Source organism: Sus scrofa, chromosome 15 (genome assembly GCF_054392235.1).
Source record: "Sus scrofa isolate SSC_HxYL_T2T_F1_AM1 chromosome 15, Sscrofa_HxYL_maternal_Yorkshire_Landrace_v2.0, whole genome shotgun sequence".
Classification (NCBI taxonomy): Eukaryota; Metazoa; Chordata; class Mammalia; order Artiodactyla; family Suidae; genus Sus; species Sus scrofa.
Genome location: NC_139397.1, coordinates 51086716 through 51112160, shown reverse-complemented (window position 1 = coordinate 51112160; position 25445 = coordinate 51086716). Strand labels below are relative to the sequence as shown.

The 25445-nt window shown below is 40.4% G+C and overlaps 1 protein-coding gene across 6 annotated transcripts in view; it reads left to right on the top strand.

Annotated features, from left to right (window-relative positions):
- LOC146395835 (uncharacterized) overlaps window positions 1-25445 on the top strand; it is an 811516-nt gene that overhangs the window by 9307 nt on the left and 776764 nt on the right. The gene's annotated exons all lie outside the window — the stretch shown is intronic.

Sequence of the window (25445 nt, the reverse complement as noted above, 5' to 3'; positions counted from 1 at the left end):
TTGTGGCAAAATCTATGCATATTCATTATCATATTTTAACTGTACAAAACATCTAATGTTGATGTGAGTTGTTGATATTGGGTATATAAACTGGTTCCATCTTCCTGAAGAGCTGGTTGGAAATATCAATATGTATGAAAATAAAATGCTTAAGAAGTTCCATTTTCAGCTTTCCATTTTGTGTTTTCATACAACTTTTTTCACTAATACAATGAAATAGAGAATTATTGGAGATGATAGATTTACAGTTTCCTCGGTCCCCATCTTGCCATAGCAAAGCATTGGAACGGCAGATGTTTTACAGATTTATTAAAGTGAAAGTATATTTTCAGAGAGAGAGAACTTATGGTTAAAAAGAGGGGCCAACATATTTTACGATTTGTTTTTATATCCCCACCACCACCCACCCTCCAGAGTTGAGACCTCATTTCTCCTGCCCCAGCCCCCTCTGCCAAGGGGTGAGTGTTATTTGATCTTGTTTGGGGCATATTTGATCTTCTGATTGGTTTCAAGCAGGATACCTTATTTGCAGGGGGAACAGGTTATATAGAGGCAGGGTGAGGAATGGGCGACATCCTTTCCCTAGTAGGGAGTGAGCAGCCCAGGCTGGTCAAGGTGGGGGAAGGGACATTACAATGAGACATGGCCAGAGGCTTTTGGGTTTAATCTCCTTGAAGGGTACTTTAAGCCTATCACAGAGAGAAAACTACTGTCCATAAATAAGGGACTGATTCATAATACTGGTTAATAACTAAAACAACAAGGTGTATCCACACTATGACGTACTGTGATCCATACCTGAATACCTGTAGACACACAAACACACATGTTCCTTCTTCTAGTCTTAGAAAACTATAAATATCACCCCAAATGTTAAAATATTCTTGAGAAACAAAATATTTTCCAAAACTGTGTTTAATATACTCACATTTACATGAAAGCAAAATAAAAGATATGCATGTCTGCAGATATGCTTCTAAATGCCTACCAGCTGTTCTGGAAACATATCCATCAAAACGAGAATGGAATTTGCCTGCAGAGAGGGCAGTGGTATTGATGTGAGAAGTAATGGATGCAGGATTTTTTTGTGTGTTTATTTCTGCATGAATTATTTGAGATTATAGAAGTGTATTTGTTATAGTTTTTTTTTAAAAAAAATTCAGAGTGGAGTGCTATTCGTCTATGCAGTGGTAAAGTTAATATTCCATATGTTGATCAATACAGCCTGGGATGGGCAAGTTGGAAACCTAGGCTAAGTGAGAAAGTGTTTGTGGGTGCAGTTTGTATTTATTGCAATCCACCAATGCTATGTGTGTAAATCAGGACTGTATGACTGCATATTCTGGAACTCAGCATGGACTTTGTGGAAATAGAATTTCATTTGGAATTAACTAGGTAAATAAAATTACAATCATTAAGTTTTTACATAACATGCCAAATTGAATGCAACTAGATTTTCCTGGTGGGAGATGCCAGTGGCCATCATCTGAATATAGCAGAGCTTAGCTTTATAATGTCCCAAAAATAGCATTAAAATATAAAATCTTTTAATGATATAAAGTGAAATAATTGGTGGAGGTGATCTCCTGTAAGACCCCCAATGGCCTATGGTTCTAGGACTTTCCTAGCTGTTGACCTAAACTGGTTGACCTTCAATTGCCATTTGGGGTGAGTTGCTCCCAATCTCAGGAAATAATCAGTCTTAAACTCCTGCTCAAGGGTTCCCTGACTCCCCATGAGGAACAGGGAGAAGCTAGCACCTGGAACTCCCTTTCTGCAATAAGTTTTCAGGCTGTGAATATAGCATGAGGAAGGGGCGGGGGGAATGGTTGTGGTGGATATTAACCTAGGCTAGGCTTAAAAAGCAAAACTCTGTGCTCAGCAATATGCCAGGCTTCTGGACTTGGTATCAGCAGAGTGTGAACTGAAGTTTGGCTCTTGCCATCAATCTGTACATGGATTAAATAGTGAGCAACTGCAGCTGCCCTCTGAGTAGAACTCAGGGTGAAAATCAGGAGTGATGTACTTTGTGCTCTAGGAAAACTGCAAGAACAGGTCTTCAGATAGTCCAATATTTTTAGAAGATTTTATGTGCCCAATTCTTGCATCTCCTCATATCTAGAAAAACACTAAAATCCTTCAAGGTGATGTCTGCTCCTTGTGACCTTTATTTTATTTATTTATTTCTTTTGCAGACAGACAGGCAATAACTTTATTTTTTATTACTCAAATGAATTTATCACATCTGTAGTTGTATAATGATCACAGGATTTCCATCCCACAGCCCAAGCACATCCCCCCACCCCCCAAACTGTCTCCTCTGGAGACCATAAGTTTTTCAATGTCTGTGAGTCAGCATCTGTTCTGCAAAGAAGTTCCATCTGTCCTTTTTTCAGATTCCACATGTCAGTGAAAGCATTTGATGTTGGTGTCTCATTGTATGGCTGACTTCACTTAGCATGATAGTTTCTAAATCCATCCATGTTGCTAAAAATGCTAGTATTTTGTTCTTTTTGATGGCTGAGTAATATTCCATTGTGTATATGTACCACATCTTCTGGATCCACTCCTCTGTCGATGGACATTTAGGTTGTTTCCATGTCTTGGCTATTGTAAATAGTGCTGCAATGAACATTGGAGTATATGTGTCTTTGCAAGTCGTGGTTTTCTCTGGGTAGATGCCCAGAGTGGGATTGCTGGATCAAATGGTAGTTCTATGTTTAGTTTTCTGAGGAATCTTCATACTGCTTTCCACAGTGGTTGCACCAATTTATAATCCCACCAACAGTGTACTAGGGTTCCTTTTTTCTCTCCACACCCTCTCCAGCACTTCTTGTGTGTAGACTTTTGGATGATGGCCATTCTGACTGGTGTAAGGTGGTACCTCAGAGTGGTTTTGATTTGCATTTCTCTAATAATGAGTGACGCTGAACATCTTTTCATGTGTTTCTCGGCCATCTGTATGTCTTCTTTGGAAAATTGTCTGTTTAGATCTTCTGCCCATTTTTGGATGGGGTTGTTTGTTTTTTTTTGGTATGGAGCTGCAGAAGTTGTTTATAAATTTTGGAGATTAATCCCTTGTCAGTCGATTCATTTGCAAAGATTTTCTCCCATTCTGTGGTTGTCTTTTTGTGTTGTTTAGGGTTTCCTTTGCTGTGCAGAAACTTTGAAGTTTAATTAGGTCCCATTTGTTTATTTTTCTTTTTATTGTCAATACTCTGAGAGGTGGATCTGAGAAGACGTTGCTGTTGTTTATGTCAGAGAGTGTTTGGCCTATGTTTTCCTCTAGGAGTTTGATAGTGTCTGGTCTTATATCTAGGTCTTGAATCCATTTGGAGTTTATTTTTGTGTATGGTGTTAGGGAGTGTTCTAATTTCATTCTTTTATATATGGCTGTCCAGTTTTCCCAGCACCACTTATTGAACAGGCTGTCCTTTCTCCATTGTATATCCTTGCCTCCTTTGTCATAGATGAGTTGGCTGTAGGTGTGTGGGTTTAATTCTGGGCTTTCTATCCTGTTCCACTGATCTATATGTCTGTCTTTGACCTGTACTCTGAAAACTACAAGCCACTGATGAAAGAAATCAAAGATGACACAAATAGATGGAAAGATATACCATGCTCATGGATTGGAAGAGTTAATATTATCAAAATGACTATACTACCCAAGGCAATCTACAGATTCAATGCAATCCCTATCAAATTACCAAGGACATTTTTCACAGAACTTGAACAAAATATTTTGAAGTTTGTTTGGAAGCACAAAAGACCCAGAATAGCCAAAGACATTCTGAAAAAGAAAAATGGAGCTGGAGGAATCAGGCTCCCAGACTTCAGACTATACTACAAAGCAACAGTCGTCAAAACTCCTTGTGACCTTTAGGAGATCAGCAACAAACTTTTGTAAAAAGTGTGCCTGGCTGCATGTGCCTCCCCCTCGCCTTTATCATATCCTGATAATCCCCCTTCCCTCTTTGGGGCCATGTATCAGAGGTTTTTGAAATACCACTCTCTGGTCTGTAGTTAAGGATAAAACAAAGAATGTCAAGGTCATCTGTGAATGCAATCACCTCTAGGATGAGAGCTGGTGAGTCCTGCAGGCTGTGAAAACTCAGGATACTAGCCCTGATAGCTGAGGTGCATATCAAAGGAGTGATTTCAGTGAGCCCAGGCATCTTTTTTTCCTTCTACCTGCCCTTTGTTGCAAAAAACTCTATATCCTAGCTACTCCCTAGCCTCCTTGGAGCAGTTTCCCAGAGATACCTAAAATGCTGTCTCCTGGGCCTGAGTCCTAATTTTGCCCCAAATAAAACCTTTAACTTTCAGGTTGTGCATTTTTTTTTAAGTCAACGAGAGAGAGATTCGGTGTATGTTTTGAAGTTCAAGTTTTAATAAGACAATTTTTCTCCTTTCACCTGTGTATTTCAGCATGCATATATGTCAACTCTTAAAACCCTGAGCACTTAATCTGGCCACTCTTGCTGTAAGCATCTTCTGTGTTATTCTAGATTAATGAGAACTTTGGGGCAGTGGTTTACCTAATCATAGCCCTCAGAATACTAGGTAACATCTTATGGCCTTAATTCCATTTATTGTGAGATCTTTGAATACATTTGTGAATGGTCTGTACCACAAGTGTTTTTGTTTTCATTTTTAAAATAAATGTCACAGCGGCTCTAACCAGAAGGGACAACACAACTCAAAACATTTTCCTCAAGCCAGTTCTCAGACCACTGGAGTTAGTGGAGTAAATTTGACCATGTAACAGTAATAGTGATTCTCAAAGGCTGATCCCTGGCATCTGTCAGCTGCAAACTTGCTAAAAATGCAGTGACTTGGGCTCACTGCAGACCCACTGAATCAGACACTGGTTGGGAATGGAGACCAGTCCATTGCCTGACCAGTCCTCCTGGCTGTTCTCACATGTACTCAAGTCTGAGCATCACAGCTATGAATATTAGACCACAGACCACATTGAAAGATTGAGTGCTCTCATCTATAATCTATTAAGCACTCACTATTTTTAATTCCCCAGAAGGTTTTTTACTTTTTTTTCAAATCTTAAAATTTTATTGGAATTGATGTGCAAGGTCATGTTAATTTCTGCTGTACAACAAAGTGATTCAGTTACACTTTTACATATAGCCTTTTTCAGATTCTTTTCTCATATAGGTTATCACAGAACACAGAGTTCCCTGTGCTGTACAGCAGATCCCCAATGACCATCCATTCCATATACAATAGTGTATATAGGACAGTCCCAAACTCCGATCCATCTCCTCCCCTGACCTTTCCCCTTTGGCAACCATAAGTTCATTTTCAAAGTCTGTGATTCTGTTTCTTTTGTTCTGTAAATAAGTTTATTTGCATATTTTTTAGATTCCACATATGAATGATAACATAGGATGTTTTTCTTTGTCTGACTGACTTAGTATAATAATCTCTAGGTCCATCCATGTTGTTGTAAATGGCATCATGTCATTCTTTTATATGGCTAGCATTCCATTGTATATATGTACCATATCGTCTATTTAGACCAACACTGTCTAAAATAAAGTATGAGCCACATATGTAATTTCAAATCTTCCAGTAGCCACATTAAAATAAAAACCAGTGAATTTAAGAAACATTTTAATAGGATACACTTAAATATCTAAGCACATACCCAATATAAACCTACTTATAGGTGGTCTACATTTTCTTGGTGCCATATCTTGGAAATCAAGTGCATTTTGCATTTTAGCTTATTTTAATTCAGTTCAGCCTAATTTAAGTGCTCAATAGCCACACATGGCTGGTGGCTGTCATGTGGAGAAACATGAAGACCCAGTGGAAGTTATAGCCCTTGCCTGAGGGAAATCTAGTCCTCAGTTATATACTTAATTGTGAACCAACAGTATTGGGTTGAATGAAGAATTATTTATCAAATTGACTGAATCTCAGGTCCTCAATCATCTCTCCAGCAGCTGACAGCTGATAAATCTTGTAAATATCACAGTGTAGGAGGGTCTTGGCTAACCAGTCTCCAGGTGTGTCTTGCCGTAGACTGAATATTTGTGTTTTCCCCCCAAAGCAAAACACCTGTATGTTGAACCTTAACCACCAGTATAATGGAGTTGGTCAGATGGACCATGTGATTAGGTCGTAAGGGTGGAGCCATCAGAATGGGATTTGTGCCCTTGCAAGGGAGACCCCAGTGAGCCCTCTCACCCCCTCCACCATCAAATGCACATTAAGACACATCTATAACCAGAAAGTGGGTCCTCTCCAGACACACAGTCTGCCAGTGCCTTGACCTGGGACTCCCCAGCCTCCAGAAATGTGAGAAGTAAATTTCTCCTGTTTACAATTTATTGGGTCTCTGGTACTTTGTTATAGCAGCTCGAATAGACTGAGACATTCTCTTCCTGTTTGGGGGGAGCTGACGCAGTATGGCCCATTAGTAAATTGTGGTAGATGACATTTATTCCAGCCTCATGGAAAATCTAGGGCATCTTTCCTCAGACGAGGAGAATGAGCTGGAGTAAATGCTCCTCTTTTTCTAGGGAAAGGGGAAGAGCAGCCTGTACCAGGAATTTGGTGCCAGAAGCTTCAGAATTTCTGCAGATTTGCTGAATTTCACTTTTCTTGAGTCCTGTAGGCATAGTAATTGCCTCACGGGGTTGCTGAAAATCAAATATACATGTGAAAACCCTTTATAAAATATATATGTCAGATTCCTGTGTAGAACCTCTACAAGGATAGCTTTCTGCCCAAATCTATTTTGGGTCCCAATCCTTATACCTCGACTATTTACTTATTGTCTTTGAACCCTCAAATCTGCACATCTTGGCAAGAGACTTCTAGTGGCCCCAATGTCCTTGTAGGTAGACGAAGCAATTTAACCCTGAGGTGTGGCAATGCAAAAACATTCAGTTCTGAGAGGTGCCATTAAGTATCAAAATCCTTCCTGTCATTTACTGAAAGGAGAGTTTGTCTATTGCTGCATCTCTGTCTTTATCTAATCTCCATTCATATACTTGGTCTTACATTTCCTAATGAGAGTATAAAGAATTTTTTAGCCTTTCAGCTCTCATATTTCTCCTTTACATTCCACATCTGTTTTTATATTCATCATCAGTTTAAAAATGTGCAGATTGGAAATCTTCATCTTAAAAAAAAAAAAAAGAAATCCTGTGTTTGTCTCATTTACCACAGTTAATTATACTCATTAGCAATGTTCCTCCTGTTTAGTTTTATTCACCCTTGGTCTCAATCAGGAATAGACCAACAATCTTATTTTTCCTTTCTCCAAATTATTTAATTGGTCTTATTCATCCCCATCCTAAGGTTCTGCAGCCAGGTTTTCATGCCAGGTTGTTCCTCTTCTCTCTCCTGCCAGTCCCCGGGCTCTGCTGACCTTCATAGAGAATCACCTCAGTAGATAAGATTTCTGGTCTCAGCCCAGGTCTCTTTTGCCTTCACACAAAAATGACAGTCTGGCCTCTTTTGATTCCTGGCATTCTTTCAATTCTTCTTTTGATTCTTCTTGCAATTCTTCTTCAATTCATCTTTTAATTCTTCTTTCAATTACTGGCATTCAGTATTTTTAAAGCTTTCTTAGAAGATCATACTCTTAGATTCTCTTATTAAAATTTTATAAAACAAAAACAAAACCCAAAACCCAAAGCAACCCCTGCTTTGAAGAAAATCTCACTTTGCTCTTTATCACCCTCATCCTCTCTCTCCATCATGGTCATGCTCATCTCTATCAATCAACCTCTCTATTTAAAAAAGCAGAGAATTCTTTAACCTCAGAATAAAGAACTGAAGAACTTTATCAGTATTTGTCTTGTCACTGGTTGTATTTGTTAATTTTTTAACATTTAGGCTTCTAGACTTTTCAATTCCTTAAATCTATTCTTCAATTTTACTATTGATCACCATTTATACTTTGTTCAATCTTCATGAGCTGTTATTATTTACATATTCGATGTTTTTTCTGTCCTTTAGTTTCCCTACTATTGCTTCAACATTCATTTTTTTTCCATGACTATGAAAACAGTACCTGAGGAAAATAGAAGTAAAAAACAAAGAGAGATTAAAAGGACACAAAAAGCCCCACCATCCTGAAACTCATTAATATTTTGAGATATTTCTAATATTTTTATCCTTTTTTTTACACAGTGTTATACTGTATATAAACTGTTGTATTGTTCTTTTATTCTGAACATCTTATTACACATAACCACTTCCTCACAGTATTAAAATTTTATTGTATTAGCCTTTTTGGTGGCTAAGTAGTGTACTGTCATGGATATTACCCACATTTTGGTAATGAAATTTTGTTAAATTTTCACTGTTGATAATAGCAGTATGATGAATATATTTGTGTAATGTTTGCATTTAAGGATCTTTTCTTTCTTCTTCTTTTTTTTTTTTTTTTTTTTTTTTGCCATGCCTATGGCATACAGAAGTTCCTGGACCACAGATCAAACTGAAGCCACAGCAGTGACAATGCCAAGTCCTATAACTGATAAGCTCCTTAAGGGTAGTTTCTTGTTGTAGATTCCAACAAGTTGAAAGTCAATTATTTAATACTGTGACTTCCCCATTTTTAGTTTATATGTATGAGGTCAAGTATTTTTTGCAGACTTACATGGATTGAATCCTTTATGAGGCCTTGTTTTGCCTGAGAATTATTTTCACATGCGTAGAAGATTGCTTGATTTTATGGCAAACTCTTGTATTGTGTCTCTTACACATCAAAACCCTTCAAGTGTGCCTTGGTTGTCTAATTTTTAAACCTGAAGAGAAGTCTGTTTTTTCTATCTTTATAGCTAATTCTTTTATTTTTGTTGTTAATTCCTGGATTTTTATAGAATTTTTTTTCTGTATCCTTGGGGGAAAAAAAAAACTCCCAGGATGTGTTTGGGGTTAACTTTTCAGTGATTTTTCCTGGAACTTGGGGATCTCTTTTGCTCTGTGTATTTAGTTTATTTTCCAGAAGAAACAGGTAGCTGACAATTTTCAGCGTTGATGTGGGTTAGGGTCTGGTGTCTTCAAAGGTCTCTTGAAGTGGACCCACCTGTCAGGTATTCAGGCTAGAGACCTTGGTGTCTCCTCTTTCTTCACACCTACCCACAGCTGATCATCTGCAAAGCCTATTTGTTCTTCATCAGTGCACCCAGAATCACACTGTCATGGGCTGAGAATTCATGCTCCCCTCCACATTCCTGTTGAAAACCGACCCCCCCAGGGGGTGGTATGAGGAGGTTGGGGGGCGGGGGCTCTGGGAAGTGATGAGGGCTGGATGCAGGCATGAGGGTGGAGCGCTCCAGAATGAGCTGAGGGCTTGCATCTCCTCCCAGCTCTCTGCCTCCAGCATTCACATGAAGTTTCCAGTCCACAATCCAGAAGAGGGTCCCCACCAAAAAGCATCCCCACAGGTACCCTGGTTGGACTTCCAGGCTCCAACGCTGAGAACTACCCTTCTGTTGACAAGACACCCAGGTGCGTGAGCCTTCACAGCAGCCTGGCCGACCGAGACCCCTCCCATCTGCCGTCACCCACTGTGGCTGTGTTCTGCTTGCTCCTGGAGGAGTTTGCTCACCTCGCTGGTCTCCTGCTTCCATTCTTGACTCTGATCTGCTTTTAGCACAGCAGCCAAAGCAACCCTCTGACACCCTCAGCTCATTTTTGTTATTGTTTTGCTTGAACATCCCAAGGGTTCTTCATCTCACTTGGAGAAATAGCCAGAGCCCCCAGCAGCCTCACCAGGCATCTTGCCTTGGCCTCTCCTGTCCCCACCATGCACCTGGTGCTCACGCCTTTCCTGCCGCCCCGATGCTCAAATGCATTCCTGCCTTTGCAGTAGCCATTCTTCTGCCTGAGTTCGCCTCGCGCACTGTTTCCTCACTTCCTTAAGACCTTGTTCCCGTCACCTTCTCCATGAGGCATCCCAGGAATCCCCAAACCCTTTTCCTGTTCCATTGTTACCTTAGGAGTTTTCAGCTTCTAACATACTGTGTTGTACTTCTAACAGGTTTTTTTTTTTTTTGTTTTGTTCTTCTGTATGTCTTACCCCCCACATAACCCACCTGCTTTAGCACATAAGCTCCATGAGGATAGGAATTCTGGCCTCTGTTCCACACATCTGATATTCTAGTCTGTTTCTATAATTCTTAGACAATCCACTCTCTCTTTTTATGGCCGCACCCACTGCCTATGGAAGTTCCCAGGCCAGAGGTCAAGTCAGAGCTGTGGCTGCCGGCCTATACCATAGCCATGCAGGATCCAAGCTGCATCTGCAACCTGTACCACACCCTATGGTAACTCCAGATTGTTAACCAACTGAGCAAGGCCAGGGATTGAACCTGCATACTCATGGATTCTAGTTGGGTTCATAACCTGCTAAGCCACAATGGGAACTCCCCGTCCACTCTTTTTCAGCATTTTCTCACATGTATGCACATGCATGCACGATTTGGATGCAAAGTCATGACACTATTTCATGGCAGCTGATGGGTGGACTCCTCAAAGCTCCATTTCCAACTGCATAGCTTGGATCGGTGTTGTGGGCAGGTGGCCCCCTGGAAGTGCTGCCCAGGCATCACTGGGAAAGCTGCTCATGGGAGTGGTGAAGGTCAGGTGAGGCTAGGGGATGTCTTCCCCACACTTGAAAGTTTAGTGTGTGTGTTGTCTTTAGGTAGCTGCAAGAAAGGTTTACTGACAAAGTAACTCTCTTCATCTTCTCTCAGAAGAATGTCATCTTGGGAAAATATATGAGTGGTTCAGTTCCCTTTCTCTCTTTCCACATCAGGAGTCTTAAGAGAGAATGCCCCAGCTGCACTTTGGGCAGAGAAGGCACTTTCTCATTCTGTCCCAGCCCATGGCTCCTGGCAGAGTTTTATCCTTGAGGAAAGACCTAATAGTCTGTTGCGGAACTTAAGCCTAACTTGTAGAGGAGAATAAATATACCTACTAAAAGCTGACATATGCAAATTTATTTTCATTCACTTTTCTGCAAACATTAGCATTAGTTGGTGGATATTGTAGGGAGAAGGTGTTCTAAGGGGTAATCACTGAAACTTCTATCCTCCAAGGAGCTGATGATAATGTTCCTCATTTATCACCTGGAACAAGTGTTTCCATTCCTGTGGGAAAAGACGGATATACAATCATCCTATTTATGGACTGTATGTGTCTGTATATGTGGGTTTGCATTTTCTTTAGTCTGTTCAACCCGCCCATCTTCTAACTCTTGCACACAGGTGACATCTCCCTGAGCCTTTATCAGGAACTGAGACTAAGACACCTCAGTGATGACGATGCTTCCATTGTTTTACCATCACATGAGCTCCTTGCTCTGAGACAGTGTTGCCTGGGAGCCAGTGTTAGTAGGTCAAGCTCTGCAAAGTCCCCTGATGGTGGGTGTAGGGCCCCATGAGCATTGATGTCAGATGCATATCTGGGCTCCTCCTCAATTCCAGTCAGAAGAAATTCCCTACCTTCCCCAGAGTGAAGAGCTGGAATGTAACCTGTCTACTACCATCCTGTGTCAGGACAGTTCCTCAGAAGATAGTGCCATTTTAGGAACTCATGGTCTGTGCTGGTGGCAGATTAGACACATGATGGGATCCATGGCCCTGGCAGCCTTAGTGCAAGGGAGCGTCTGCTCTTAGGCTCATAAATAGCCTCTGTATCTGCCACCAAGGGTCATGGAGCTCATGGGCTTATTGCCCCTGCACTGTGACTGCTCAGAAAAGGGATCAATACCTATGAGTGATCAATACCTGTGAGCCAAGTCACCCATCCCATGGGTATCTAAAAATTTGTAGTGAATAATTAAAAAAAAAATAGGAGGAGGGAAGGAAGAAGACTTACACCACCCCACGTTTCTGTTGACCACCAAGCCCTCAAATTTTCTGACAACTCTAAACTATATTAAACAGTGCATCCTCAAAAAAAAAAATGTCTTTGTAGTGAAAGCTCAAAGGTGGCCATGAACCTGAGGATCTGAGGAGCACCCTCCACCACAACCTCATCCTGTGGGTCCATTAATGCTCTCCTGGCTGTCTTTGTCCCCAGTCTCCCTGTGCCTCCCCTGCTCTGCCCCTGACCAGCACACTGAGCCTGTAGCCTCTGTCTTGGAAGCCACCCCGCTCACAGCCAGATCTCCTGGCACTTGAGTACAACTGCAAGTGTGCAGCCCCCACTCCCCATGCCAGAAGGGCTCTTTTCACTTTTCCATGAAGACTACTCCTGAAAGTGGCCGTGATGGGACAGCCTCTCATGGTCTGGTAGCAACAACACCTTGTGCTGACCCATGTAGGAATTTGGCACACATTCTTTCTTCTTTTCTCAGTTGGTCATAAAAAAACCCCTACATTATTTGAGTTGAGGGGAAGGTGTTGGTGGGACATGCCCCAGTTTACCCATATTTTCAGGACCTGGATAGACTCTGTCTGTCCAAATGTCGCCTCTTGCAGAAGAGCGGGTTGCCCATTGGCCAAGGTGAGGCAGGGCTTTGGTGGTGCCCTCTAATGGGCAGGTACAGGGCCACCTGTGTCCTGTGGTCCAGCCACAGGGGCTTGTGTGGCTGATCTCCTTTCAGGGACTGCCTCCTGAGATATCTCCACTGGTCTGAAGGGATCCATGGCCTTGTGTCTTGCACTGAAGTCTAGACCTGCTGAATATCTTTTGCTCTAGATGTTCTTAAATGTGGAGATTTCCAGGTTACACAATAAGTAGGTCAGAGTGGTATTTCCAAGTGCCATGTATGCTGTCTGCAAAATCCAGAGAGGCAATTGCATTCCTTAGTATTTATCCAAATGAGTTGAAAACTTAGATTCCCCACAAAAACCTGCACACATATGTTTATAGCATCTTTATTCATAATTGGCAAAAGAAGCAATCACAGTATTCAATTTTTCCAAATTTCATATAGAGAGGAACTGTAAATACATACAAATATCTCAGTATTTTTTTCATGGAGACTGATAACAGAATTATAAAATTTAGATGAAAAATGGCTGGGAATGTCTAGGGCACGTCTGAATGTCCATCCAATGAGGTATCATTCAGCAATAAAAAAGACGTAAGTTATCAAGCTTAGGAAATGAAGGTAAACAAACTGTGGTCCATCCAGACAATGGGATGTTATTCAGCTCTAAAAAGATAAGCTCTCAAGCCACGAAAAGACATGGATTTTCAGTCTGTGAAAGATGCGTTGAAAAGTCAATGTATCTTTTACCAAGTGAAAGAAGCCAGTACAAAAGGGCCACATACTCTACAATTCCAACTCTGTGATATTTTGGAAAAGGCAAGACTGTGGAGGCAGTAAAGATAAGTGATGAGCAGGGCAGTGGTGAATGGGTAGGGTACAGGGGATTTTTAGCTCAGGGGAACTATCCTGTCAAAAACTAAAATGACAGATACATGTCATTGTGCATTTGTCAAAACCCATAGTGTGTACAACATGAAGAGTCAACCCTGATTTTAACTGTGGACTTTAGTTGTCAATAATAAACCACACTGGCTTATCAGTTGTGACAAAGGAACTACACTAATGCAAAACATTAGTAAGAGGGGAAAGTGAGGGAGGAGAGGGGCTATATATTTTTTTTTACTTACTGTATACATTTCTTTGTAAACCTTAAAGTGCTCTAAAAACAAAAGTCTATTAAAAATCCCAAATAGGCCCACTAAATGCCATTCCTGCATAGAAGTTAGATTTAGGAGATAGATTACCCTGGATCTTTGAGGAGATAGTCTGGTCTGTCCTAGAACACTAGACTCTTAAACCTGTATCACTAAACTAAGTTCCTAAAACCTGGGGGTGCCTTCTGGCCCTCGGGTACCTATCACTTTTTCTCCATGTGCAGACATGACTTCATCAATATAGTAGGTCAAAGTGATGTTCAGAAGCCTGCTAAGATGGATGGGGTCCTGTGAACTACATTAGAACATTAGGAATTGGCATAGATTGAATGCAAAGCAGCAAATATGCCTTTATGATGTGAGGACAAACTGCTTTGCTTTTTCCTGTTGATTGTGGTCACGACACCACTCCTGGTGCAGTAGCTTCTGCTGGGCTTTACTTGGTTATGTTTAGGGCTGTGAACCATCATCTACCACAAGACAGCTGACTTGCAGAAGTCACACTGGATGTGGACACTATAGGGAACCGTATCCTGCATGCAGGATGAGAGAACCCATCCTGTGGTGTATTTCCCAGTGGGACACTCTCAGATCTCAAACTGCTGAATACCAAGTGATAGGAAACTAAGGATTCAGCAAGTTGGAAACCGGGTGGCATATTGTCTTCAAGGTCATAGCTTTTATTTGGGTAGAGTGTAAATACTTAGCACCTCATCACAAAGAGCTAATTAAGTTAGAGGGTCATTTATGGACCAATGATGAATGCATGTCATGAATAAGTATTAGGGATAAATCAGTTCTGTGCTCTGAGGTGCAAATGGGGAAAACATAGGGTAACTATCTTTTTGTATACATGTCATGTATATGCAACCATATGTGCGACTATAAAGCATTCCTCAAGTAAACATTTTAGTCAAAGGGTATTTGAATTTTAAATGTTGAGAGATTCTACCCAATACTCTGTAGAGGTTGAGCTTATTCTTCCTCCAGCAATAAATGAACATACCTATTAACTCATTCTTCTGTTAATACAGAATATTATCATTTATTTGGATTTCATCAGTATGGTAAATAAAACATACCTTTTTGAAGCTATTGTGCATTTCTTATTGCTAAAAATAAAGATTATAATTTTTTTTTATTTTATGGCTGCACCCATGGCATATGGAAGTTCTGGGGCCAGGGATTGAATCCGAGTCACAGCTGTGACCTAGACTGTGGTTGCTACAACACTGAATCCTTTTAACCCATTGTGTCAGGTAGGGGCTGCAGATTGAATCTGTGCCTCCACAGAGACCTGAGCTGCTGCAGTTGGATTCTTAACCCACACAACCATAGTGGGAACTCCTTATAATCTTTTATTTAAGATCCATTTGTATTTCCTTCTCTGTAAAATACTTACAGCTTTATTCAATTTTATATTTTTTGTCTCGTTTTGGGAGTTTATTTCTTATTGTTTAGATTATTATATACTAAGGAAAATAACCTTTCCTTTAAGGAAATATTGCAAATCCTTTTCCTCATTTCTTTTTTTCTACCTTGAGTTGTTTCTAGCCTTTAAGGAATTATTTATGTTTGTAGTCAGATTTGTCAATCTTTACTTTCATGACACCTGAATTGTATGCCTTCCTCAGAAACTATTTCTCTCAGAGAATATAAAATGTGTTATTTGCTCCTTTTTAATACTTTTGTCTCATTCTAAAGTTTAAAAATCTGCCCCTGCTGGTATTTCTTAGGTTTTGGTGAGAGACCTACTACTTTTTCTCCAAATACCTGTCTGTGTATTTTAACATCATTATTGAAACATTTCTCACTGACTTGAGATGCCATCTTTATTATTTGCTACAAGTCTCTATTCATGTGCTTCTGTTTTTCAATTTTCCATCTTGTTTCATTGATCTGTTCATCTAATCAGCAGTACTATATTGTTTTAGACATGACTGTGTGACAAGGAGTAGACTGTATTGTTATCTATGTTATGCAGATTTTATAGAGCATTTATCTCATAGGTTTTATTATTTTCACCTTATTTCCCATCCTTTTTCTCTTTAAGGGGCACCTAATTTCTGTTCCCACTGACTTGCAGATTGGCCATGTGACTTTCTTTGAGCATGACTGGACACTGGCTGCTGGGTGTCCAGACGATGTTTCCAGAGACATCTGGTCCTGAGGAGGGCACACCTCAGCTAGGGACAGAAGCTGAGAAATTCTCTTCACAGCAAAGCTCACTAGTACAGTCCAGTTCATCTTCACGACCGCAAAATAATTTGACAGGTCCTTCTTGTCTCTTTGTATGGATTCCTTTTCTCTGAACATAATTCTCTTTCCTAATATACTTTTAAATTATATAGCCTACTTTTATACTGCATATTTTTTCCCCATGTTTTCATCACATGCCTTTATCTGTAGTTGTTCTTGGCCATGCCAGTTTTCAGTTATAAATGATCACTTCTAAAGGTTCAAAATAACTGGTTCATTTCTGCTTGCTTTTTATAATGTGCAATCATGTAAGCAGATGTGACTTGGGTTCCCTACCTGATTCTCCATGCAGGTGCAGGTGTCCTCCACATGGATGTCAAGACAGTCAGGTGTGGAGGGCAGGGGGTGAGTGGTGCATGTGGTGAGGAAACAAATGGCCTGGTGTTTGCTCTCTGCCTCCCCAGAGTGCACGTCCACTCACCAGTTAGCACCATAATTAAAGAATACCTCTCAGTGCACTGAGGCATAGTTCTGTCACTTATTTTCTCTAAGTGGAATGCATATTTCCTTGCCCACAATAGATAGACAATGAAATTAATGTCCTAAACAAAATAGAGATATCCTGCTGGTTTCTAGCCCAACCCACAGTAAATTCCATCTTAGCCTCAATTGGTTCTGGGTTCCCCAGCTCATACTTCCCATGAGCTTGCAGAAGTTTATAAAAGCTGCCATCCTGGCCACTGCAGAATTGGAGGGCACCAGGGCTTTATTGCTCTCCCACTCTGGTCCACAGTGTCACCCCTCCTGGCACCACTAACTCTCATACACACTCATGCTGTTTTCCTGCTCTCAGTATAAACCAACTCAACTCAGTGCTCAGGGTACCTGTCTGTTTCATGTCCCCACAGTCATTGTAGGAAGGACAGGTTCCTTCCTTACTTCTGTCCACTTCCATTGCTTAGCCTTTGAGGCTCCACTGTGGTGTCAGACTTTCAACTCATTTCTGAGAGGAGAGAGAAGGGGCTGTTTTTGTTGTTTTTCCTATTTGCTCTTTGTTTCAGTTTTCTCTGTCTATCTCTAGCAGGAGGCCCTAGGGTTTGATATGGGGATGGTCAGAGGGACAGCCCTGTACATTGTTCTGAACAAGCCCCTCCCCTCCAGCACTGAGCATTCTTTGACATGCAGCCATTCTCTCTACCCTTGGCATCGCGGTTCTGCCCACCTGTCCCCCAGCTGTGCTAGGTGTGTGTGGCCCCTACGGTACACAGGGTTTCATCCTGATTGACTACAGTATAAATTTAATTTTCTTCAGATTGATGGAGATGACATGAAACAAAGTCGGGATGCTTTGTCTTACTGGAAACAAATGTGCATGCTACTAAAATTTGCTGGATCCTTTTTTGATTAGTATGAATGACCTTGGGTCTATTGGCTGTCCCAAAAATTATTGATTTCAGGCTTCTCTTTCTGTCCCTTATTAGGTGATGAATTCATAAAAGAAAACAAAGGCATACACCTTTTCCCTCCAATGCCAGAGCATTGTGGAAACAATCTGCAGCTTTTATCGATACAGTACTTTCAGGTAGCACACTATTCATATTTTTGGTATCCAGTTTTGCAATGGCACTGTGGTAAGATTTTCTAGCTGCCAACGTTTCATATATGAGTGGTCTTTAAAGCAATACAAGCAGCTGGTGCTGCTACTAGTTCAAACGTCCTCCAGGTGTGAGCCGTGGGAAGGACACATTGAAATTATTGGAGCTCTCCCACGAGGATGAAATCCTCCTACCACTTGGAATATGTCATGCTGTGTGGTGTGTGTGCATACATGTTTATGCAAGTGTGTAGTGTGATATTTCTATTACAGGTTTCTCAAAGCAATTTTGAAAACCCTACAGCATGCTAAGGGAAATATTATGTGTGTATGTGTGTGTATATATATATATATTTTTCTTTTTATAGCTGCACCTGCAGCATATGGAAGTTCCTCGGCTAGGGAATCATACTTGCAGCTGCAGGCCTACTCCTCAGCCATGGAAACACCCAGATCTGAGCCACCTCTGTGACCCATGCTGCAGCTTGTGGCAATGCTGGCTCCTTAACCCACTGAGTGAGGCCAGGGATCAAACCCACATCTTCACAGAGATGGCATCAAGTCCTTAACCTGCTGAGCCACAATGGGTACTCCTATGTACACTATGTACACTGTATCTATATGTATTTTTAATGTATATTTTTGGTTCATTTGCCATTCTTGCCTTGTGCCAACACATTTTGGAAAAGATTTTGTCTGTTTAAAAGGATTTTCATGACTGCTTCCAAAAATTTCTTAGTGTTTGTGTAAGCCTGTGTTCAAAGGCTGAATTTTTAATTAAAATCCTGATCAACACTAATTAAAGGAGGTGCCGTTCATTAATGAGCCCTGGAACCTTCCTCACAGTTATTCTTTTGGAAAGCACTCCTTCTCTAGGTCGTGGTCCTGGGCCTTGGCTGTGGTCAGTGTGTCTGCTCAGAGGTCTCTTTGTCCTTGGATGTCTACCTTTAGAAGCACTGAAACAATTTTAGAAGTCCCCAGCTTTTCAGTTGGAGGTTAACATCCCCCCTTCCCCTTTGATAACCATAATTTCAGATTGAATTAAAGCAGAAGTTGGCAGAATAATGGGCTTCACCATATGTCCACTGTAAACCTCCACCCCACCCCTGCCAAGCATCTCCTCTGACTGAGGTAGCCTAGAGTTGTGCAGGGTGATGGCTGTGGATCTGCTCACGATGCCTCTTCAGTAAGTGGTTATATTTGTGGACACATGGCTGTGGCTCATGTCAGGCTCTAATCGTGAGTACATGTGTGTGTTTTAAGGGATATTGTTATTCACAATATGAAAGCCCAAGGCAGATGATGTAACAGGTTTGAAGGGAAAATTAAAATAGTCCAAATTTTACCTAACAGAATTTTTTAAATTGAGGTATAGTTGATTTATAATATCATGTTACCATGTTAGTTTTAGTGTACAACACAGTGATTCTGTAATATACATTTTCTTTTTTCAGAATCTTTCCCCTTATAGGTTATTACAAAATGTTGAGTATAGTTCCCTGTGCTCTACAGTAGGTCCTTTTTGGTTAATTATTTTATATTTAGTAGAGTGTAACTGTTAATCCCAACCTCCTAATTCATCTGCTCTTCCCCTTCGGTAACCATAAGTTTGTTTTCTGTGTCTGTGGTTCTGTTTCTCTTTAATAGATAAGTTCATTTATACCCTTTTTTTAAATATTCCACATGTAAATGAGATCATAGGACATTTGTCTTTCGGACTTCACTTAGTATGAGAATTTCTAGTTGCATCCATGTAGCTGCAAATGGCATTATTTCATTTGTCTTATGGCTGAGTAATATTCCATTGTATATATGTACCACATCTTCTTTATCTGTTCATTGGTTGGTGGAGATTTAGGTTGCTTCAATGTCTTGGCTATTGTAAATAGTGCTGCTATGAACATTGGGACGCTTTTTTTTTGTTTGTTTGTTTGTCTTTTTAGGGCCGCACCCATGGCATGTGGAAGTACCCAGGCTACTGGTTGAATCAGAGCTGCAGCTCCTGGCCCATGCACAGCCACAGCAACACAGGATCTGAGCTGCATCTGCAATCTACACCACAGCTCATGGCAATGCAAGATACTTAACCCACTGAGCAAGACCAGGGATGGAACCTGCATCCTCATGGTTACTAGTTGGGTTCATTAATGCTGTGCCACAACAGGAACTCTGCATATATCTTTTTGAATTACAGTTTTCTCCAGATATATGCCCAGGAGTGGGATGGCAGGATCACATGGTGACTATTTTTAGTTTTACAAGGAATCTTGGTACTGTTTTATTTTGATACCAGTTTACACTTTGGCCTTATTTAAAGGCTTTGCCCTACTCATAGGGCATAGTACACATATGCCCTTTCACTTTTTATCATTGGGGATTCTCTAGAATATATCCTACCCAAAGGCCTTCAAAGAAGCGATTTTTTTTTTTCCCCTGTGATAACATCAGTCATCATGTAAAGTAAGTTGTCTTACTCAGGCTGCTATGACAAAGTATCATAGACTGGGTGGCTGAAACAACAGCCACTTACTTCTCACAGTTCCAGAAATAAAAATCCAAGATCAAGACACTGGCAGATTCCATGTCTGTGAGAGTCCTCTTCCTTGTTCCTGGACAGCCAGCATTTTGCCGTGTTCTCACATGGCAGAAGTGGTGAGGGAGCTCTCTTTTTTTTCTTCCTTTATTTTTATTTTTTACTTTTTTTGGCTGTGCCCACAACATGTGGAAATTCCCAGGCCAGGGATTTAACCTAAGCCACAGCGGTGACCCTAGCTGCTACAGTGAAAATGCTGGATCCTTAACCAGACTCTTGGGGACTCCTTTCCTCCCTCCCTCCCTTCTTTCCTTTCTTCCCTCCTTCCTCCCTCCCTCCCTCTTTCCCTTCCTTTTTTTTTGCTAAACCTACAGTAAATGGAAGCTTCTGGGCCAGGATTAAATCTGAACCACAGCTGGGGCAATGCAGGATCCCTTAACTCTACTGTGCCAGGCCCAAGCAACTGCAGTCAAATTATTAACCTACCATGCTCCAGTAGGAACTCCTTGAAGTCTCTTCTAAAGGCACTAATCCACTCATGAAAGCTTCACCATCATGACCTAATGACCTCCCAAAAGCCCACCCCCTAATACAATTACATTGGGGATTGGGTTTAAACAAATGAATTTTAGGGGGACGTGAATTTCAGTCTAAGCATAAGTTTTTTCATGAATCACTTATATTGATGGGCTTAATATTTTTACTATTTATTAGACTAATGCCCTTCTTCAATATATATTCCAATGCTTAATGGGAGATATAACTAAGAATCATGAAGAATTTTAAAATATTCCAGCAGAGGAGAGTATTTCAGAATATGTGTTGTTTTGTGTATTCTGTGTATTCTCCAGGAGTTTGTTTGTTGCCTTGCAAAAGAAAACACTACCAACCTAACAAACACTCCTTTGTTGCTTGTGTCTAGCCTTATGCATGTGTGTGGGGTTGGAGGGGAGTGTGCTCTCCTCCCAGACTACCAGGGACCTTTTGTGATGCTGATACCTGAAAAGCTTTATCAAAAGTCCAGGCTATTGTCGAATTCCTCTAAAGAGAATTTAGGCCAGGAACACAATGGCAGAAAGAACCCACTGAGGCCAAGGAGCCAAGAGAATAGAGACACAGTTTATTGAGGCAGGAACAAAAGGACACCCTCAGAGAAAAAGAGTTTGGGTGTCCTTGCAAGTGAGGGTGTGACGGTTTTTTTTTTTTTAATCTCCCTTGTGTCTTAATTTTACCCCTTTGAATGTGTGGGGTCTTTTGATGAGGGCTGAAATATTTCCTGAGGGGAGGGCTGAGGTATGGCCTGGATTGCACCAGAGTGCATCAGCTCCATGTCCTGCACATTTATCTGAAGACACCATGCACACCCTCTAAGAGCTGTTTTCCCTTAAATCTTCCCTCACTAGTTGAGCACCACATATGGGAGGTCATGCAGGTCATCACAACCTGTGCTTTTTTTTTTAATTATTAAATTTTATTGGAGTATAGTTGACTTACAGTATTGTGTTACTTTCATGTATACAGCAAAGTGGATCAGTTATACATATATTCATTCCTTTTCAGAATCTTTTCTCATATAGGTTACTATAGCATATTGAGTAGATTTCCCTGTGCTCTACAGTAGGTCCTTGTTACTTATCTATGTTATATGTAGTAGTGTGTATATGTTAATCCCAATACCCTAATTTATCCCTTCCTCCAACATATCCCCTTTGGTAACTGTAAATTTGGTTTTTAAATATTTGAGTCTGTTTCTTTTTTATGAATAGGCTGTTTTGTATCATTTTTATTAGAATCCATATATTAGTGATCTCATGATTATTTGTCTTTCTCTGACTTAATTCACTTAGGGCAATAATTTCCATGTCCATATATATTGCTGCAAATGGCATTATTTTGTTCTTTTTTATGGCTGCGTCATATTCTATTGTATATATATGTACCATATCTTCTTAATCCATTCTTCTGTGGATGGACATTTAGGTTGCTTCCATGTCTTGGCTATTGTGAACAATGCTGTCTTTTTATTGCACATGTTCCATGGTTTTCTTCCTTAGAGATTCTTGTCCAGATGCTACAAAGTTTCTGTTTCAGATGTAGTACCTCCATGCATCCTGGCCTCATTAAGTGCAAAACAGGAAGGTGGCTCTGCCTTCTGCCTAATTCCTGTACATGAGGAGGCCATCTTTGAGCCCCTGCCTTTCCTGCCTCAATTCTGTCACTAAAACAAAAGTCTTCAATGTCACAGTAGACAGAGGAGAGAGAGCTGGGACAATCCAGTATGTTTGCTGGCCTGGCCTAAATTGGAACCACTCACTTCTACCCATTGGAGCAGAGTCCAGTTCTGTGCCCCAATCTGCTGCAAAGGTAGCAGGCAGAGGAAACAGGATTGGTACTTATCCAGTTAGTCACTGCGACATCCTTCTTACAGGTTGACTTATGTCCCCCCCAAAATTCATGTGTTGAAGCCCTGACTCCCAGTAACTTACAAACGACTGTATTTGGAGATGGGGCTTTAAGAGGATAGCTAATGTTAAGTGAGATCATCAGTGTGGGCTGTAATACAGTATGACTGGCATCCTAATAAGAAGGGGAAACTTGGAACCAGGCACCAGAGATGCTTGTGCAGAGGAAAGACCAGGTGAGGCTGTAGCAAGGAGGCAGCCGTTTGCAGGCCAAGGAGAGAGGTCTCAGAAAAAAAACTACTCCTGCCACCACCCTCATTTTGGACTTCTGTTCTATTTAAGCCCCAGTGCATGGTATTTTGTTATGACAGCCCTATCAAACTTACAAGACTCTGTAGAAGAAACGTAAAATTTATAAATTAATTTAGAAAAAAATTGTTTCATCATATTGATTCTTTGCCATTTAGAGATTTTCCATTTATTTAAACCATCTTCTGGGAGATTCTGTATGATTCTCTAGTTTTCTTCCTGCAGTAGTCATGCACATATCTTTTAAAGTTTACTTCCTAGGCAATATGTTATTGTAACTTTTTGCAAACAGGTCATTTTTCATTATGCTTTTCCTGATGATTACTTCTGGTATAAAGGGACGCTATTGATTTTTGTATAATATGTTGTAACCCATATATCCCACTGAGTTCTCTTATTGGTTCAAGTGCATTTTTATTTGTTTTGCAGGAATGTTGCAGGTAAAAAAAAATCCTGTTCATATAATCTAAGTATAGGTTTTCTTTATCTTGTTTGTTTAAAATGCTGAAGAGTGAAAAGTCAGGTGAAGTTTCCCTTTATGCCTATTATTTCTCTTTTTTAAAAATCTGGAGTTCCCACTGTGACACAGTGGGTTAAAAATCCAATTGCAGCATCTCCAGTCACTTAGAGGCACAGGTTTGATTCCTTGCCCAGTGCAATGGGTTAAAAGAACTGGTGTTACTGCAGCAAAAGTGTAGGTTGCAGCTGCAGCTTGGATTCAGTCCCTGTCCTAGGGACTTCCATATGTCTCAGGTGTGGCCATAAAAAAACTGCAATCTTTGCGTTATATATTATCTATTTCTATGATAAATATGTGTACATATACATATATTGCATTATATATTTCTATGGAATGTTATGGAGGATACATATTACTGTTACATGTTCATAATGGATGATATTGCCTTATGTAAAATTTCCTTTCATTTTGAATTCTGTTTTGTTATTCATACAGTAATCCTTCTCTTCTTTTGGTTATCATGGCTTGACATAACTTTTGCATATCTTATTTTAACTTCCATAAGTTTCTGTGATGCTGTTAATTTAACTCATGGACTTGAAGAACTTACTTGTGGTTGCCAAGGGGGAGGGGGAGGAAGAGGGATGGATTGGGAATCTGGGGTTAATAGATGCAAACTATTGCATTTGGAATGGATAAGCAATAAGATCCTGCTGTATAGCACTGGGAACTATATCTAGTCACTTATGATGGAGCATGATGCAGAATAATGTGAGAAAAAGAATGTATATATGTATGTGTGACTGGGTTACTTTGCTGTAGAAAACTGACAGAACACTATAAACCAAGTATAATGTACAAAATAAAAATTATTTTAAAAAAAGAACTGAAAATTTATAAATAAACAAATAAAAACAAAAAAGAAATGAAACAATTCAACCTGAGAGTCCTGCCCTTGAAAGAGAAGGTTTTTCCCATTTTCTCCATAGTCTTAACTGAGGCTTTCAAGTCATCTTTCTGGGCTTTCTAACCCTCTCCTTATTTCCTTTAATCATGTAGTAGTTTTTCTGTCTATAATATAGAGACAGTGCATGTGGTTTGTTATGGTCTGAAGGTTGGTTCCCTCCAGATTCACACATTGAAGCTGTACCTGTCTGTGGTCCATATGGCTGTTTGGAGTAAGGACAAGTCATTGAGTTTGAACGAGGTTGTAGGTGGGGCCCTGTGTGAAAGGACCCAAGTCCTTATAGGAAGAGAAACCAGGATTCCTTTTCTCCCTCCACAAGCTTGCCCTGTGAGGACATAGAGGGAAGAACCAGGAAGAATCTTCTCACTAGAAACCAGTTGTCCAGAACCTCCATCTTAGATTCCAGCCTCCAGAATCGTGAGAGCATGAAAGTCTAAGTTACTCAGTCTGTGTCAGTTTTATCAGCCTGAGCAGATTGTTGCATTGTTTTTACATGACTTTCAGTTAACAATACCAATTCCAAAAACATTTGTGAAGCTATATTTTCTGATGAGCAGAAAAAAAAAACCCTCAGAAATAACAACAACAGCCAAAAACTCAGTGGACACCTTCATGAAATACGGGGCAATTATTACATCTATTTCTCTTAAACTAGTACCGGCTTTTACTAACTATTCTGAAATTTTAGACAAATGTTCTTATTTTAGATGAGATATCTTTTGATATATTTTAAGATATTTACATTCTTGTTTATAACTGCATTATAACAATTATTCAGCAATGGTATTTTGTGCTGTTTATCAATCCTTCTATACTTTCACTCAAAGGCAACACTTAACCTGCGCTGATAATGGTATATCTGTGATTATTGACTGTGATAGTCATGTGCAGCATTGCTTGGCTTCACAGAGGCTCATCAACCGATGGTCAGTGTGTAGAGCTTCCTCCTGGACCAAGTCCTAAAGCAGCCCGTTCTTGCTCTAAGGCACCCATGGCTTCTGAGAGATGGAAACTTTACAAACACAGAAAAAAGGAGAAAAGGGACCCAGTGGCAGAAGCATCCAAAAAGAAGCTGCTTTCTATGAGGCTATGATCCATCTTAGGACCCAGGACACTAGACCATTCATGAGTGGAGGTCCTGGACTCTGGAGAAGAGAGCTCAGTTATGCTGTTTTCTGAGAAAATGTAGGATCTTCCAGGGTAAGATCCAGCCTGAAGCAAATGTGTTATTGCAGAAGCCAGGCACTTACTGACTCTGCTGTAGCAGAGTCTTACCTGTCATTTAGGAAAACAGAACCCTTTTTCCCCAGGCTTCTTCCCCCACTTCCAGTCTTAGCAAA